At 39.8% G+C, this 12,621-nt stretch overlaps 1 long non-coding RNA gene across 1 annotated transcript; it reads right to left on the bottom strand.

Annotated features, from left to right (window-relative positions):
• Window positions 1–5,309: 5,309 nt before the first annotated feature.
• Window positions 5,310–12,621, bottom strand: LOC145506663 (uncharacterized). Its single transcript, XR_014054141.1, has 3 exons — window positions 12,488–12,621; window positions 10,623–10,719; window positions 5,310–8,940 (listed from the first exon to the last, which is right to left on the bottom strand). It is a non-coding gene; the product is annotated as an uncharacterized LOC145506663 (long non-coding RNA).

Raw genomic sequence — 12,621 nt, forward strand, 5'->3', positions numbered from 1 at the left:
CCCTCTACGCCAACATTTTATCCATTGCCAAAGGTTCCTACTGTTAATAGTGTCTTAGATTTCCTTCCAGAAAGCATTTATAAATACAGAAACACGTGGGACTTCCCTGGTAGTCCAGTGGTTAAGGATCTGCCTGCCAGTGCAGGGGACTTGGGTTTGATTTCTGCTCTGGGAAGATCCCACATGCCTCAAGTCTGTGAGCCAGTACTCCAGAGCCCTTGAGCTGTAACTACTGAAGCTCTTGCTTGGGCCTAGAGCCTGTGCTCTGCAACAAGAGAACTCACTGCAACGACAGGCCACACATGGCAACTAGAGAGTAGCTCGCACTTGCCACAACTAGAGAAATCCTTTGTGCAGCAATGAAGGCCCAGAACAGTTAAAAATAAAATAAATAAACAAATCAATGAATTTTTTTAAAATGCAGAAGCATTTCTTTTTGTTTTAAATAAATAAACTGAAGTTTATCCTTGATTGTCTCTGTGTTACTATATTATACTACAAGACCAGGATGAGATTCCATCATGTTTGAGAGGAATTCATTGAGGGTGGTTTGACTTAAAATACAGGATGCACAGCAGAGTTGAAAGTCACTTTAGAAAGTCTGTAGGTCATTCCAAAGAAGCAGGAAGTTATCCTATGAAGCTACTGACATTGACATACAGGAAGCTTGTGTGCTGCCAAGTGGGAAAGAAACTCCCTATAGATTAAAAGATTCAGGACAAAGAAAGCAAACTAGGATTTCAGACATGGATCTCAACTGAAGATCCACTCCAAAATGCAGTGTTGATTTCTGATGAATGTCTTTATCATGTGAAAGGTTTTGACAGTATCCTTCAGGAAAAGTGGCAGCAGAAATCTATTTCATATTGGTAATGAATTTCTTAAACCACCTGGGAAGGTTCACTAATTCCACCTAGATCCTTTCTTCCCTCACATATGGTATTTTGTGGTAAACACACAAATATATGAGTCTACTCTGTGCCAGACATCATGTTAAATGATAAGTTTATAGAAATAATCAGCATTTTGTCCTTCACCTCAGAGAGTTCAAGTTAAAACAAGGAAAAGTTTCCCCTAATGGTCTAGAGGGTATGCCAGGTATAACCCTTAGCTATCAGGAGGAGAGCACAGAGAGGGCATCCTTAGATTTTTAGGATAGTTCTTTATTAATAAATATTTATATTTATTCATTTTCAACAAATATTTACTAAGTACAAATATTTGGTAGTAGGTCCTGGTAAGTCATTGTAGGGACTTTGGGGTTTACTCTGTGAGATGGAAGGAATTTGAGTTTTTAAATTTAATTTAATTAAAAAATTTTTTTCAATTTTTTGGCCGTGCCTTGTGGCATGTAGGATCTTAGTTCCCAGACCAAGGATTGAACCCAGGTCCCCAGCTGCACTGGCAGCATGGAGTCTTAACCACTGGACTTCTAGGGAAGTCCTGGGATTAGAGTTTTTTGAGCAGAGAAGTGATGGGATCTGACCTACATAGTAACAGATTTACTATAGTTACTGTATGGAGAGTATAATTTAGAGATTGAGGGCAGAAAAATCAGTTAGGGAGTTATTACAATAATCAATAGAAAAAGAGAGACGGAGGGAGGAAGGAGAGGTGGTGGTGGCTTGAATCAGGGCATTGATGGTAGAGGTGGTAAAAATCAATTGTGTTTAAGGAATCTCCATACTGTTCTTCACAATGGCTGTATCAGTTTACATTCCCACCAAAAGTGTAGAAGAGTTTCCTTTTCTCCACATCCTCTCCATCATCTATTGTTTGTAGATGTTTGGATAATGGCCATTCTGATTGGCATGAGGTGATACCTCATCGTAGTTTTGATTTGTATTTAATAATTAGAAACCAACACAACAATGTAAAAAAATTTTTAGAAGAAAAAAAATCAATTGTGTCCATTCTGAAGATGTGTTTGGTAACAGATTAGATGTGAAGATTGAGCATGTTATCAAAGGAGAGTTGGATTAATAGGGATTAGAGTTTAAGCAGGCATGTATGCTATATACTGGAATATGATGAAGTGAATATGAACACAAGAGAGTGAATTGTAGTGATTGAATGTGGAAGTTAAATTATATGAAAAGGGATGTGAGCACCTGAGATGAGGTGAGGAAAAGTGAAAAGGTGGTAGGATCAACAAATTGTTGGTTTTGATATGATCAGAGATCTTTGGAGACAAGGTTCTAAGAGAGTGAACTAGAAAAAGAGGTCATGGTTGGAAGTTAGAGACTGGAAATTTAGATTATGTGTGGTTTGCAATTTTTGTTAATAACAAGGTCTAAGATGCCTAAAAGAAGCAGAAGATATTAAGAAGAGATGGCAAGAATACACAGAAGAACCATACAAAAAAGATCTTCATGACCCAGATAATCACAATGGTGTGATCACTCACCTAAAGCCAGACATCCTGGAATGTGAAGTCAAGTGGGCCTTAGGAAGCATCTCTATAACCAAAGCTAGTGGAGGTGATGGAATTTCAGTTAAGCTATTTCAAATCCTAAAAGATGATGCTATGAAAGTGCTGAGCTCAATATGCCAGCAAATTTGGAAAACTCAGCAGTGGCCACAGGACTGGAAAAAGTCAGTTTTCATCCCAATCCCAAAGAAAGGCAATGCCAAAGACTGCTCAAACTACCGCACAATTACACTTATCTCACATGCTAGCAAAGTAATGCTCAAAATTCCCCAAGCTAGGCTTCAACAGTGTGTGAACTGCGAACTTCCAGAAGTTCAAGCTGGATTTAGAAAAGGCAGAGGAACCAGAGATCAAATTGCCAACATCCATTGGATCATTGAAAAAGCCAGAGAGTTCCAAAAAAACATCTTCTTCTGCTTTATTGACTATGCCAAAGCCTTTGACTGTGTGGATCACAACAAACTGGAAAATTCTGAAAGAGATGGGAATACCAGACTACCTGACCTGCCTCCTGAGAAATATGTATGCAGGTCAAGAAGAAACACTTAGAACTGGACATGGAACAACACACTGTTTCCAAATTGGGAAAGGACTACATCAAGGCTCTATATTATCACCTGGCTTATTTAACTTATATGCAGAATACATCATATGAAATGCTGGGCTGGATGAAGCACAAGCTGGAACAAGATTGCCAGGAGAAATATCAATAACCTCAGATATGCAGATGACACCACCCTGATGGCAGAAAGCAAAGAGGAACTAAAGAGCTTCTTGATGAAAGTGAAAGAGGAGAGTTTAAAAGCTGGCTTAAAACTCGCCATTCAAAAAACGAAGATCATGGCATCTGGTCCCATCTTTTCATGGCAAATAGATGGGAAAACAGTGGAAACTGTGAGACTTTATATTTTGGGGCTCCAAAGTCACTGCTGATGGTGACTGCGGCCATGAAATTAAAAGATGCTCCTTGGAAGAAAAGCTGTGACCAACCTAGACAGCATATTAAAAAGCAGAGACATTACTTTGCCAACAAAGGTTCATCTAGTCAAGGCTATGGTTTTTCCAGTAGTCATGTATGGATGTGAGAGTTGGACTATAAAGAAAGCTGAGCACTGAAGAATTGATCCTTTTGAACTGTGGTGTTGGAGAAAACTCTTGAGAGTTCCTTGGAATGCAAGGATATCCAACCAGTCCATCCTAAAGGAAATCAGTCCTGAATATTCATTGGAAGGACTGATGCTGAAGCTGAAACTCCAATACTTTGGCCACTTAATGCAAAGAACTGATTCACTGGAAAAGATTCTGATGCTGGGAAAGATTGAAGGTGAGAGAAGAAAGGGATGGCAGAGGATGAGATGGTTGGATGGCATCACTCACTCAATGGACATGAGTTTGGGTAAACTCCAGGAGTTGGTGATGGACAGGGAAGCCTGGCATACTGCAGTCCATGGGGTCGCAAAGAGTTGGACACAACTGAGTGACTGAACTGAACTTAACTGAAGATGCCTCATAGGACTGAGTGGCTGATGTAAAGTGATGGACAAGATCATGGAGGAGAGCAGGTAAAGGACTTTACTGGCTACCCTATTGGAAAGATCATCTATCTGGATTTTGAAATGACTAAATGAATACTGTAGTTGTGTTGAAGAGAGTGACATGAGCCAGGAATTAAAATCTGGTGGACCTGGTGGATGATTGCAACAAGAAGAGGTAAGAGGGGTTTGTGTGCATGTGTAGTTGCTCAGCTGTGTCAACTCTTTGCAATCCTTTGGACTGTAACCAACCAGGCTCCTCTGTCCATGGGATTGTCCAGGCAAGAATACTGGAGTGGGTTGCCATTTCCTTCCCCAGGGGCTCTCCCTGACCCAGGGTTTGAACCCGTGTCTCCTGTGTATCCTGCATTGCAGGCAGATTCTTTACCTGCTGAGCCATCGGGAAAGCCCTAAGGGGTGATATAGACAAATGATTTGACATTCAAAGTCAGGGAACTTTAGGGAGGAGAAAAAGAGAAGGACCTGGAGGGAAAGTAAGGAGGAGCCCTGTCTCACATCTTATTTTACTCACATGCCCAATATTTCCAGGTAAATGGAAGAAAAAGAGCTTGTACATAGAGGATCCCAGGGGCAAGTCAGGTTTACAATAGAGCAAGAAGGTGAAGGAAATGATGAGAGAAGAGACTGAAAAAATAAGAGAGTTTGCTGATGACAGTCTACAAGTTCCAGACAGCACAGGGCCCCCTCCTCACTTTTGCTTCTGGAAAAGCGAGCCCTCTCAGCCTGCATAAGTTGCCCAGGCTTTGGTAAATCGTGAATCCATGCTAACAGAGTATATCCTCTTTTGGATTTTTGAAGTAGAAATGCCTTTTGCATTTTAGGATTAATATACTTCATTTGCTCTAGGAAGAACCTAAATGTAGAACCAATCCATCTACCCACTATAGGTTTTCTGTAATGGCTACCTGAAGGAACTCATCAGTAACAGAGAAGAGACTGATTCAGATTGATGGTGCCCCCAGGACTAAGACTTTAAGCAGATATCTGGGAACAGAGACTTCCTGAACCTCTAAGTAAGTCCCCTGTTTGGTAAAGGAATTAACACTAAGAAGAGACATGAGGCTCCTGGAACATTACGTGATTCAACACTGATAGTTTTTTTTATCCAGTAGAATTGATGGATAAAAGTTCAGAGCCAGACTGTATTTATTACCTAGTTTTTGTTATACTTACCACCTTGACTTCTGTGATCTGGTTAGGGGTACCCCAAAAAAGCCAACATTGTATACATCTTAAATTGATTAAATCTGACAATATTTGGCACTAAAACAGTATATTGCTTTTTTTTCCCCCCCTTCAGTGGAGTTAGATTTTCTTTTTAAAGCTTTTTTTTTTTTGGTATTAAAATAAATCATCACTGCACTTCACTCACAATCCTCAGCTGAAATAACGCAATGGATTTTTAAAAGCACTTTCTATCCTGATATAGCCTTTGGGGGGTAAAAACTGATCCTTTGTCTAAATAATTGCAAAAGCATTTAATTGACTTGTTTCGAGACGATTCCATTTCTACATTCTTAGAAGTTGAATAGTACTTGACATACTTAAATGGTACAGACTATATTTGATGTCCTTTATAGCTATCATTAGAAGAGCGGTAGTAAAAACTGAGTGGTTGTATCACTTAATTATCTATAATGGAATAAAAAACCCATTTTTTCCTCTGACACCCATAACCTCATATATAACCCTTGTGGCACTATTACATATTGCTTAGGTATGATTTTATTCTTAATTTTTAGCGTTTTTGTGCCTTTTTTGGGTCTGTATCAAAAATAGATCAATGTAACTATTCAGGGAACAACATAGTTTTTAGGCCTGTCTGTATAGCAAGTGCAAATCCAACAGACACAAAGGTGTGCAAATGATAACACTTCATTTTTCCACAACAAAATCTAATTTCTACTTCTAGCTCTTGTTTCCATCTGATAATAGAGAGCTTTACCTTATAACCTGAGGTAAACTTGGGCAAGTACGGTAATTTCTCAGTAATTTAGGCTTAAGTGTAGTGCAGTTCAGGGCGCTTTCCCTCCTTCGCCTAGGATGGCATCTAATTTAAGGGGGGAGAGAGGGAGCAGGTGTTGGAGGGGTCATGTACAGCAGTATGGCATTGAATAAGCAGAGTATTCTGCTCTGAATCCCTTGAGGTGGCTGGTCATTGCTCATGTTGACATATACCAGGTCTGCCCCCTGGGTTCCTGTTGGCACAGTCCACCCTGAAGTCTGCAGATGTGATCTTTTTTAAGAACCTTACACCCTTTGGTCCCTTGGCTGTTTCCTTTGTATATTTTATTCTCTGAAGCAAGGAAAGGGTGTCTCCACCCTTTCCCAGGGTTGTGAGCCACTCATAACTGTCACTGGGCTTCTCTGTCCCACTGGCTTCAGCATGTTGTGGCCCAAGGCACTTCTATGGCGTGCTTCCTGCTTCACTTGCAGAGCTCTGATGTGAAACAGACCCAAGTCTCATCTACAGATCCCCCAAGGCTCCTATGGTGAGCCTGTTATCTACCACCCTCCCCCCAAGACCGACTCTTGGATGGGCAGGAAAAATGCCTCTCGTGAGGACCTGCTAGAGTCTAAGTTTTCTCCTTTCACTTTGAACCCCTTCTTCTCAGAGGATGGTAAGAGGTGTTACTTTGGCTCTTTTACAGAAGAAATCTTGTTTAGTTGCTCAGCTGTGTCTGACTCTTTGTGACCCCATGGACTGTAGCCTGCCAGGCTCCTCTGTCCATGGTATTTCTCAGGCAAGATTACTGGAGTGGGTTGCCATTTCCTTCTCCAGGGGGTCTTCTTGACCCAGCGATCGAACTCATGTCTCCTGCATTGCAAGCGGATTCTTTGCCACTGAACCATCAAACAAACCCAAGAAGTCTTCGGCTTCAATTTTTCTAAAGCTCAGCTTTTTAAAACAAAAACCTACTAGTTTCAAGAGGCTACTCTGGAATTCAAAATCTAAGTGTTGACATTTCTTTCTCCATTCCTGCTATCCTCTGGAGGCAAAGGATGCCCTGATCATGTAGAGGGTTACTTCTGTGAGGAAGTGCTGGAGAGTGGGCAGAGGAGGACATGGAGAGGGCAGGAGACAAACTGGCAAGAACCTGAAGCTACTAGCATCTGCTCTCACCTAGTGCCCATCCCCATTCATATAGTCCTCTCTGGGTTCTGTGACATTAGCCAATTTAAATTTTCTCCTACCTCTTCAATATATTGTATATTGTCACCTTGCTTATTTAACTTATATTCAGAGTATATCATGTGAAATGTCAGGTTGGATGAAGCACAAGCTAGAATTAAGATTGCCAGGAGAAATATCAATAACCTCAGATATGCTGATGACATCACCCTTATGGTAGAAAGTGAAGAGGAACTAAAGACTCTCTTGATGAAAGTGAAAGAGAAGAATGAAAAAGCTGGCTTAAAACTTGACATTCAAAAAATGAAGATCATGGCATCCCGTCCCATTAGTTCATAGCAAATAGAAAGGGAAGCAATGGAAATAGTGACAGACTTTACTTTATTGGGCTCCAAAATCACTGCAGATGGTGACTGCAGCCATGAAATTAAAAGATGCTTGCTCCTTGGAAGAAAAGCTATGACAAACCTAGACAGCATATTAAAAAGCAGAGACATTACTGACAAAGATCTGTCTAGTCAAAGCTATAGCTTTTCCAGTAGTCGTGTATGGATGTGAGAATTGGATCATAAAGAAAGCTGAATGCCGAAGAATTGATGCTTTTGAACTGTGGTGTTGGAGAGGACTCTTGAGAGACCCTTGGACTACAAGGAGATCAAACCAGTCAACCCTAAAGGAAATTAGTCCTGAATATCCATTGGAAGGACTGATCCTAGGCTGAAGCTCCAATATGTTGGCCGCCTGATGTGAAGAACTGACTCATTTGAAAACACCTGGATACTGGGAAAGATTGACAGCAGGAGGAGAAGGGGACAACAGAAGATGAGATGGTTGGATGGCATCCCCGACTCAATGGACATGAGTTTGAGTAAGCTCTGGGAGTTGGTGATGGACAGGGAGGCCTGGTGTGCTGCAGTCCGTGGGGTTGCAAAGAGTCAGATACGACTGAGTGACTGAACTGACCTCTTCAATTTGTTCCTTTTTCTCCCTTTCTGCTTTTATCTCAAACAGAGAGGTTCTGGTTTTGGCTCTTGATTTTTCTCACTTCTTAACTTCTGTCTCTTTGGAATTTCATGTATTTCAACACCTTCATTTGGTTCTAGCTATACAAACAGTGCCTACCTACAATCCTGACCTCCACTCTCACATTTCTATGACCTTGAAGACATTTCTACTTGGACCTAGCATCACCTCAAAATAACATGTCCAAAACCAAATTTTTCATCTTCCTGTCACCTTTTAAAAGTAGACTTTGCTTGTCTCCCCATTTCTAACAGTGGCATCACCATTTTTGCATTCACCATGTTCAAAATTCTCCCTCTTTTGGCATTCTAATAGGTGACAAATCTGATGTAGTCTTACTTTGAAACATGTCTTACCTTTACAACCCCATCCCCATTTTGCATCTCATCTATGGGCTGTGACAGCTTATGTTCTCTGACTTGGGCATTTCTTTAGCCTCAGGTCCCCCTGCCATGTCTACCAGCTGTGAATCTCTCAGTTACTCTTACCTTGTTTTGACTCTACATCTTGGCTCTTATATTTCATATTGTATTTTAGATGGATGAGTAGATCTTGGATGTTCTAGTCTGGCTGTTTCTAGTGTCTTTCAGGGTATCTGAATTTCTTGTGCCAGCCCTGCACGCTGTCTTGATTGTTGAGGAGGACTCCACTTCCTATAGCCTAGTCCTCATCTTACCTCTGCCTATCTGGGAAAGGGCTTCATATAAACTTGCTGACTGCAGTCTGCTGAACAGCATTCTCAGATTAATGATATTCTCATTCTGTCCCTTCCTTCCTAGCCTTCAGGACTTCTTCATCACCTACAGGAAGAGATTCTAACATGTTGAATCTTGCATTTAAACTCCCCCCACATTCTATCAGGAATCAGCTTTCTAGCTTTACTATTAATGACTGTCAGAAAAGAACTCTTAGTCAGCCCCACTAAATCAATCCAATTACCGTCTCTCTAGAACTTTTTTGCTTTTGGATGTCTGCAATTTTGTTTGTGTCCTTTCGGGATTTGGAATCCTTCCCATGCCCCCCACCCTCCGCCCCAATCCCCAGTTCATCTATGGAAAGCATACTCTGTTTCAAATTCTAGTTTAAATTTCTTCCTGAAACTTTCCTACCATATTACTGTATTTGTCACACTGAAAACACAAAACAGCAACAGGAACTGAAATAATGAATCATTTGAAATAATGAATCATTATTCTCTACCCAATGGCTCAGAGGATAAAGTATGCGCCAGCAAATGCAGGAGGCCCGGGAGACAAGGTTTTGATCCCTGGGTTGGGAAGATCCCCTGCAAGAGGAAATGGCAACACACTCCAGAATTCTTGCTTGAAAAATCCCATGAACAGAGGATCCTTGCAGACTACAGTCCAAAGAGTCACAAAGAGTTGGACATGACTGAGCAACTAAGCACACACACACATAATCATATAGGATTCTTCATATCTCAGTTTAAAGGCCGCCTTCTCAGAGTCACGAGTGACTGAACTAAAGTAGATCTCCTTATATGATTTTCTATTATCCATTATTCTATTTTTCTTTTTTGTTCTTAATATAAACCACAAACTGTTTGTTCTTGCAGTGGCAAATATGCTTCCTGAGAACAGGTGCCAGCCTGTCTTTTATGTTTGTTTGTTTTAGCTGCTCGTCATGTGGTAGAAACTCAATCAATTTTTATTGAATGAAAAGTCAGTCATCAAATTCCATTGGTTCTAATTTAAAAATCCCCCTTGAATACAACATTCCTTTCCATTACTGCTTTCTGTCTTGTTAATTGAGAAACAATGGACAGTGGTTAAATATGGAGGCTCAGGAGTAAGATATTTTGGTTTTGAATCTTATCCTCAACACACACACCCTATGGAAACTTTAAGCAAATTATTTAACAACTGTATACCTAAGTTAAACATCTGTAAAATGGAGACAATAATAGCATCTGCCTTGTTATAAGAGTACACATAATTAGGCAAACAATTAGCATATGAACATTACAAGCATCATCTGTTAGCTATTACTACTTTCCTCATATAAACTATTATCATAGATTTCTAACTATCACTAATATTTTTACTGCTATCTTCCAAAAAACAAATTTGATTGTATCACTCTGCTACTTAAAAATATTTAATGGTGTGCACTATCCCCAGGATGAAGTTCAGCACTTGGCATTGAGCCCAAGGTTCTTCATGGTCTAGCCCCATTTCTTATCACTCAGACCCATGTTCCCATGTTCCATTTACTTGGGTTACTTGTCCTTCCACAAAACTTAACAGCATGCTCTTCCCCAGCTTGTCTCTTGGCTCATGTCCTTACCTCTGCTTGCAATGCTCCTTGCCCTTTGCAAATAGGCAAAGTCTTATTCTTTCTCCATCCCTCTCTGAACACCCAGTTTTAATATTGCCTGCTCAGTAAAACCCTCTGTGACTCTTCCTAATAATTACAGCAATAGTACAAATAATGACAGTGGCTAAGCTTTTTGAGTACTTACCACATGCCAGCCACAATTCTTCAGAGTATCCCATTTTATCTTTTTAATGACCTATGAGATAGGGCTAATGCTAGTCTCCATTATACAAATAGAAAACCTAGAATTAGAGAAGTTAAATGAAATTAACAATTTTTCTATAACTAGAACATTATTATACTTTCATTATAGTTCTAGAACACTGTTACACTATTAATTATTTAAGTGGCTGCTCTCTGCCTCTCCTTCTGCAAAATGAGCCTTTTGTAACTGAGAACAATGTTATTATTCAGCATTTTATTAATATCTGTGGGGCTTGCTGTGATGCTTGGCACATGGTAGGTAGTCAGAAAATGACTTCTCTTGCTTGAATTGTGTTTTCACTAAGATATCTCCAAGATCAGTTTTAGACAACTTTCTCTAATAACGTCTAAAGTTTCTTTTGAATCTTGGAGCTTGGCTTAAAGTGGCTTTACTGACTTTTTAAAAAAATAAATAATTATGAACCCCCTTTAAAAAAGGGATGAAGAAAACAAGAGAGAGCTACACGGGGGCATTACAATTTGTTTACTTATGTGAAAATCAACTTATATTTCAAGTGATAGAAAGTTCCAACTGTGAAAAGAAATGAAATGTAAACAAAGTATTGACATTCATTTTGTGGTACAAACAAAAGGAGTAAAAAAGCATTTTATTTTGATCAGATTTGTTCTGAGATCTCCTCAGGTAATGATGCCCTAAACCAATTTTTATTTTGTATTTTTTGAAACAATAAAATGTAGCTATAGAAAGTTATTGACATAATAACTCTATATGTGATGGATACACCTGTATTCAGAACAATTTATCTCTTATTGGCACAGGGAAAGATTGGGCTTTTTCATCAGAATACACATGTGCTCAGTGATCAGTCGTGTCCAACTCTTTGTGATCCTACGGACTGTAACCTGCCAGACTCCTCTGTCCTTGGGATTCTCCAGGCTAGAATGCTGGAATGGGTTGACATTTCCTTCTCTAGGGGATCTTCCCAACCCAGGGACTGAATCCCTATCTCCTGCACAGCAGGTGGATTCTTTTACAACTGTTTCATCAGAACAGACAGATAAAATTTTAAACTCTGTGAAATATCTAATTTATGTGAAAATTTCACTATTTCACTTTTTTTGCCAAAATATGCCACTACAGAGAGTTGTCTGGCAAAGTGAAGCATAACTTAACTCTATTTATTTTACTGTTCTCAGGGATAGAAATATTAGAAGTACTAATTTGAATTTTGCAAAGGTTTCCATGAAGTTATAAAAAATAACAAGAGCATTGAAAAGAGTCAATTTTATTAATTAAGTAAAACTCAGGAAGGTAGTAGAAGTACACTTAACTGAAGTGCAGTTATAAATGAAATTACCAGAATAATTTTTGACCCCTTAGACCCACAGTTTGGTCTAACTGGAGCGGGCAAAGAAAAAACTAAATACCTTGCTAGGGACAGGGACTGAGGTTGACTATAAAGGATGGGGAAAAGGAAATGTTAATGACTACTGACTGAGTACCTGTTGAATATTAGACACTCAACTAGGGGCTTTAGCATGTACATATATGTAATCTCTCATAAAGTGGTGGTGGTGATTTAGTTGCTCAGTTGTTTCCAACACTTTCCACCATCAGGCTCCTCTGTCCACGGGCTTCCCCAGGCAAGAATACTGGAGTGGGTTACCATTTCCTTCTCCAGGGGATCTTCCTGACCCAGGAATCAAACCCGGGTCTCCTGAATTGCAGGTGGATTCTTTACTGACCGAGCTACGAGGGAAGCCATCTCATAAAGTAGGCATTATTATTATTAGCTCCATTTAATATATGAAAACACCCAAGCTTAGAAGAACTATATAACTTACCCAAAGAGACATAGCTAATAACAACTAGTTGAGACCAGGACTGACTCCAAGGGCTGTGCTTTTAACCACTAGGTCATAACAGAGTCAGGAGGCCAAAAGGTGGCCTCTAGAGGTTCTATGTTCAGCTTTGAAGT

This window comes from Giraffa tippelskirchi, chromosome 5 (assembly GCF_054371585.1).
Source record: "Giraffa tippelskirchi isolate mGirTip1 chromosome 5, T2T-mGirTip1v1.2.pri, whole genome shotgun sequence".
Lineage (NCBI taxonomy): Eukaryota > Metazoa > Chordata > Mammalia > Artiodactyla > Giraffidae > Giraffa > Giraffa tippelskirchi.